This window comes from Lissotriton helveticus, chromosome 6, assembly GCF_964261635.1.
Source record: "Lissotriton helveticus chromosome 6, aLisHel1.1, whole genome shotgun sequence".
Classification (NCBI taxonomy): Eukaryota; Metazoa; Chordata; class Amphibia; order Caudata; family Salamandridae; genus Lissotriton; species Lissotriton helveticus.
In genome coordinates, this window is record NC_136067.1 from 364324672 (window position 1) to 364331629 (window position 6958).

Below are 6958 nucleotides of genomic sequence, written 5' to 3' on the forward strand. Positions count from 1 at the left end.
ATGGCATGCGCTTATACTTGTACACACCAAACGGTGTGACAAACGTGGTTAAGTGTTGAGAGTCTCTATGAAGAGGTATCTGATGATACGCAGAACGCAAATCAATTGTTGAAATATATTTACTACCCCCCACTCTAGCTAACATTTCATATATCCTAGGAAGAGGATGGCAATCAACAAGGATATTTCTATTCAGGACCCTCAAATCAGCACATAAGCGTATATCGCCTGAACTATTCCGTGCGACGACAGCCGCAGAAACCCACTCAGAGGATTCCACCTGTTCAATAATACCTTGTGCACACATATTCTTGAGTAATTTTTTTAGATCTTACTGTGCAGACAAGGATACAGGTCTTACTTTTTGTTTAACAGGGATAGGATTACTCTTAAGTTTGATAGTGTGCTCAAAATCCTTAATCATACCAATCTTATTAGAAAAGACAGTGGGAAATGTATCATGCAATTTCTTAGAAAATTCACCCAACTCAGGAGTCTCTTGAATAGATAAAACTGGCATGTCACCTAGGATTACAAGTTCATCATGCCCAGGTCTTAAAATAATCCCCAATTTAGCTTGGTCCTGCCAACCTAATAAAATTTATTAAAAGTTTTTTCAGGCAAAATCGTGATTGGTGACCCAGAGTCTGCAGTAACATTCATATCTATATTACCAATTTTCGTCTCACAAATAGGGCCTTTACAACGTTTCACACCATCCCCAACTGCATTAATTTCTACAACGGAAATAGAAATATTGTTGATAGCTTCAGATAAAATATCATTCTCCACATCCAATTGACTGACCCTAACTTCAGACTTCGGTGCATGGCAAACATTGAAAAAATGTCCAACCTTTTTGCAATTGTTACATCGTTTTCCCTGCGCAGGACAATTAGGGTTGTTACCCATATGAAATTTTGAGCCACATCTGTAGCAACTCCCACTACCTTTTCGTTCTGTGTTCTTTTTATACACATTTTTATGAGAAACCATACATACACTGGTTTCATTGTTAAGTGAATCAACATTAACTGTGGCAACTCTAGACATATCTGGAGAAGTATTGTTAGTATTACCAGCTAAAATCTTAGAAGAAACTACTGAACGTTCTATACTTCTAGCAATTTCCATAACCTCTTCGAGAGAGGGATTTTTAAAAGTAAGAATTCTTTCTTTAATTTTTTTATTAAAACAATTAAAAACTAATTGATCCCTTAAAGCTGTATCCAGATAATCTGCAAAAACACATTTAGGCGCTAAAACATATAGACTAGCTAAATAATTCTCAATGGATTCATCAGATGACTGCTTCCTTTTGAAAAATTCATGCCGTTCAACCATCACCGAAGGCTCATCAACATATTGTCTACTTATACGTGTAATAGCCTCTTTAAAAACATCCCATGTTTCATCTCCCCTGGGAGCTGGAACAATAGGAAGATTATCAAAAACATCTTGCCCTGCATTACCAAGATGATTAAATAGTAAAGCCTTTTTCCTAGCAGCTGAGTATTTGCCGGCATCAATAGCCTCTAGATAATTTTCAAATATCCTAAACCATTTTTGCCAAGGTTTAATAGGCTTTCGTGGCAACTCGAGGAATGGAGGAGGCTGCATTACATTATTGCTACTACTGGTAGACATTTTGCAATAAAGTTTGAACAATAATGAATAAAGATTAATACCAAATTATTAAAATCTTAGTAAAACTGTTGATTAACATGTGTCACAAAGCTAAATTGTATAAGTATTTTGGTTAAAAAACAAGTAAAGTAATGAGCTAATTTTTAGAAATAAAGAAATACTTAAATTCCTTATAGAAATATATCCAGTTGGATAATCCTAAACTTCCTTGTTATAACGATGTTAACACATTCACAATATTTATTCTATTAAATTGCTAGCGCTTTAATTCGTATTTCCTTCTTGAAGAAACAGCTCATGCAGTAATGTCTCTGATTTCCTCCGTTTGTTCTTGTTGCCAAGCAACCACAATAACAAGTTAAAATGGCCGGCCGTAAATGTGCATCGTGCGTCGGAACACGCGATGATGTCACAAGTCAGAATCTTCAATGTGCGTAATTCTAAATGCGCGACTGAGACAGCCAGCTATGCTCGATGTGAAAGTTCTTTGTTAATCCGGTGCACGCGAGACAACCAGTAAGTGCAACTTTAACCTTTGAAAGATGCAGGTGTAGCTCCGTGTTGATTTAACAGTCTGAGATCCCCAGTACTACCCGACAATGACAACCTATAAAATCACTTACTGCCCGATGCCGACAGTCGAACAAACACGCCACAGCACACAAAGTGTAGAGTCACTAATTGAAGGCAAACAGCATAACGGACATCTCTAAGCACAAAATGCAAAGACGATAGATCACCGTCACTCAAAAGTGAGCTAGGCGAATACCACAAGATGTGCAAGTCAATTAATTAATGCTGATACGAAATGCGATCCAATTGTTGAAATCCCGTTCGTTTTGCCTCCAAATATAATGAAAACCAATGACTCACGTTTTCTTTTAAATTGTCGGTGGGTCCAAGTCCAATAATCCCGTCGCCAAAATATGTAGTATGCAGGTTATACCAAAGAAATCCAAATATGAGACATCCAAGTTCAGGACAGCCCAGGTGCCACAGGCCAGCCCCCTAGTTGGTAATGACAGTCTCTTTGTAAATATTTGTCCTTGTAAATATGGGTTTTCTTGTAAATACAGACCACCAGACTACCCCACCTGGTGACGCAGCCTTGCTCCGGACAAGCCAGGGAGCGACGGCCCAGCCCCGCAGGTTTAGGCAAATCCAAGCAATGACCCTACACCCCTCTGGACGCAGCCTGGCTCCGGACAAGCCAGAGAAACGCAGGCCCAGCCCTCAGGGTGTCAAGTGTCGTCTCCCACCTCTAGCAGACCAGAATAAACCTGATCTTAGCCAAAAGGCCGAGAAGCAATAACCAGAATGGTGCCAGCATGAACGCCTCCCGAAGAAATCCACCTGGCTGACCCGGACCGGGGTCTTCCCTTGCACCGTCGCTGGCTGCCCTTTCGCCTCTTTTTCTGACTCCCAGCAAGAGCTCGGCATGTGCTGGTGGAAAGGAGGCCCCGGCCTCAGGCCTTCTCCCGGCTCCTAGAGTCCTCCTCGGCTGTCGCCTCATTAGGCGTCACTTAGCATACCCATGTTGTCCTATTTCTAGTATTTGTATGCCCCGCCCCTTCCTGCGCACTGCTTCCAGCCGGCTGGCCAGAAAGCCTGGCAGCCAGGGGATGCTGAGAATCAGCCCAGGATGCCTTGGACAGCTCCCTGACCGGAAATGGCCGGCCCTCGCCCTCGCTTGTCGGGGACACTGTTCCCCTGCAGCCTAAGGCCTATAGATAAGGCTTGGCCGTTCGTGGCCATTCAGGGACGGGACGGGCGGGGTGGGCAGAGAAGGAAAAGGACTCTGGGGCATATTACCAATGACATGCGAAAAATATCGCAATCGATATTTAGCGGGAAAACTTTTATCGCGTAACATCGCATGGGAATATCGCAGCCGCAGCGAGGTATTACCAATACTCCGCTCGGCGGCGATAATTTCCCGGAAATGCGATAAAAGCATGCGATAGAAGTAGCGTGACGACGCTAACCCGTCGCACGCTAACGTGAAAAAAAGCACGTTGGGCCTATCAGCGATGATTATCGCTAAACCAATAGGCCCATGGCTAGCATATAACGGGTTAGCGGGACGAAAAAATGCCCGCTAAACCGAAAATCGTTGCTAACTATGGAAAATACTGAAAATGATGGTGAGCAGCCAGGGACAAGTGCAGAGGGCAGAAACAACACCCAGGAAGGCCAGGCTGGGACCCAGGGAAAGGCCAAGAGGAAGAGGAACCCAAAGTTCACTCCGGATGAGAACCAGGTACTGGTTGAAGAGGTGACGCGACACCAGCAGGAACTCTTTGTGAGTTCCACAGTCACCATGGCGAGGAAAAGGGATATATGGCAGGACATCATGACCAAGGTCAATGCCGTGGGGGAGCGCAAGAGGACAGTGGATGAGTGTAAGAAGCGGTGGCACGATACGAAGAGCAAAACTACAAGTGCGACGGTAGGCGGTGGACTAGCTCCACAGGAGGAGCTGGATGAGCTGGAGGAGCAGGTGGCGAACGTCATCAGTGAGGAGACTGTTGTAGGAGTCACAGGCCAGGATACTGCTGTACTGGAAGTCACACTACAACACCAGGGTGCGTGTCAAACAGGAACAGGTGGAAGAGGGTGGATGGGCACAGTGGCACTCAAGTACCATGCAAATCATTACATTGCATACCCTCATGTACTGTACAACAAGTCCTGGAGAGCCCTGGGCATGCTGGCATAAGGACACATCACCAGAAGGATGAGGGTGTCAGGACCCAAAACTTGAATACCGTTCTTCACTACCCAACTGGGCGACATGTCTGGTCAAAGAGAGTGCAGACCTGGAGACTCAAGATGGCCGCCGCTGCTGCCATGATCGAGGCTCAGCAGGCGCACTAGTCTCTTAGGCTTCAAGATTCCCATGAACCAATGTGAAGCGCGAGCGCTAAAAGAACTGCGCACTTCACCAAAGACTGCAGCCAGAGAGGTCCGTTTTCGCTCATGTGTGAATTTCTGTCAGAAGAAGTTACATCCTGACAGGGATTCTTTCTACGTTTTTCCCAGCAAAATCTTGAAGAGAGTTTGTTCTGTTTTCAAAGACCCGGCGCACGATTCAAGCGCGGGTTGTCTAGAGTCCTAGAAGCGTGGCATAGCAGATAGCCGTTTTGTGCGCACGTCGGAGATCGAGGAAGCGTCTAACACCAAGACCAGGAGAAAAGAAGAAGGGTGTTAGCGCATTGAAAAAAGAATCGAGGAATTCCTGAGCAGAGAAGGAAAAGCTGTATGCCGGCTCGAAGCAAAAGCTAAGTGACACTTGAGTGATAAATTTAAAGACTCTAATACTTACTGTCAAATTGCTGAAAGAAAGAAGTTCAGTTGCTTGTTCATTTTCTGAAAACGAAAAGAAGATACAAATATATGATTAAAAAACATGGACAATACAATTCAATGAATAAATACATTGTAAATAAAATGTAAATAAGCAGGAAACTCACCAAGAAGTTCAAGAGTGTTTATAATTCTGCAAATCTGTGGAAACAAGAAATAGACAAGGTAGAATGCAAGGCTAACAACAAGAAAAGAATACCACTTAAGAAAACAAGAGAAATAACAGAAACCCACTTAGAAGGCGATTCTCCACTTGTAGTGAAGTAAGTGTCCTATAGCGAGCCACATTAACAACTACATATAGATTAGTTAGGAATTCACTAGGGAAAAGTTATAAACCTATGGATGTTCCTTTTTCTCTCACCAGTGACAACTATACTAGAGGAGAACAGATTATCACACACTTAAGAAGAGGAGCAAGGGTTCTGCAGCATAATGGTGGGTGAGAGGAAATAACAGGATAGAGTTAACTAGAGAGAGTAGGAAGACAGGATATAATGAAATGTTATTGTTTTTAGGTTTTCATCAGCAAGATAGCACCCAGGCGACCGGCTGAAGGAACCACACAGGACCAGTCTCTTCTCTGTTTATTATTTTATCCAATTCCCCCGTCCTTTGAGGTAATGATGGAGGGTTCTGTGTAAGACCCACCAGCATTGTCTAGAGGGGCGTGGGTTCTAGCATCTCTGTTCCTGTGCAGTAGCTGAGAGTCAAGAGTAAGTTTAGTAAGGTCTGACAGAGTGAAGTGCCCAAGTTGCCTTCGCACCCGAACAGAGATGGCGGAAGGAATTGACGTTCAATCCTTAGGAACAATCTTAGATGCAATACAAAAGGAATTGGGAGCGGTTAGGGTGGAGAATCGAAACCTGAGGCAAGAGTTAGTTAGTGCCAGAAAAGAAACAGCCGAATTAGCGCTGAGATTACGTCAACACAGTAGTTTTGAGAGGGAAGCCATGAATCCAGTATTAGAGACCACCAATAGAACAACCACACAAGTTATCCACTCCCTCTCCCCAGTTATACCATTGGCAGCTCCAGAGAGATTTAGTGGGGACCCACAGAAGGCGCAGATTTTTCTCTCCCAATACTCATTACACTTCATGTGCCGCCCTTCGATCTTCCCAGACACGCAGTCTAGAGTGGCCTTCATACTCTCTTATCTAAGTGGGGATGCAGCTTCGTGGTCCATGCGATTGGTCACTAGGGATGACCCTTTGTTAAGAAATTTTGAAGATTTCAAACGTGAATTCTTACGAATATTTGACCGACGGAGAATTTCCCAGGTGGTGGATAATGAATTGCTTGACTTACGACAAGGAAACCGAGACTTAATTGCAAACCTGGCCCAGTTCAATAAGCTAGTGGTGGAGACCGATTAGCCAGAAAACAAAAGAGCGGCGATATTCTATCGAGGATTGAGAGATGAATTAAAGGACATCTTGGCCCAGATTCCTAATCGACCCACTGAGGTATCAGCACTCATAGATTTGGTGTTGGAGATAGATTTCCGCCAGGGGGAGAGACGTGGAGAAAAGAAAAAAGATTTCAGAGCGATACCCCCAAGATTTGACCGGGCTCGGCCAGATGGAGCTAGAAGCTCGGAAACTCACTCTGGAGTCGAACCAATGCAAATCGGAGCGATCAGAGGTCCTTTGACCAAGGAAGAGAAGGAGAAAAGAAGGGCCAATAATCAATGCATGTATTGTGGATCCGGAACCCATTTTGTTCGAGAGTGCCCAAAGAAACCCAAGAGTACCTTCAAGCCGAAGGAAAACTAACGGCACCACCTGTGGGAGGAGTTGAGCAGGTGGGTGCGATTCAAGGAATAACTCCACAAGAGTATCAAGTAGCAAATACGTTGCAGTCAGCGGCCCCGCATTTAGTCATGACTATGGAGGTGAAGTTCGGGCAAACCACCCTAACGGAAGTGTCGGTCATGATAGAT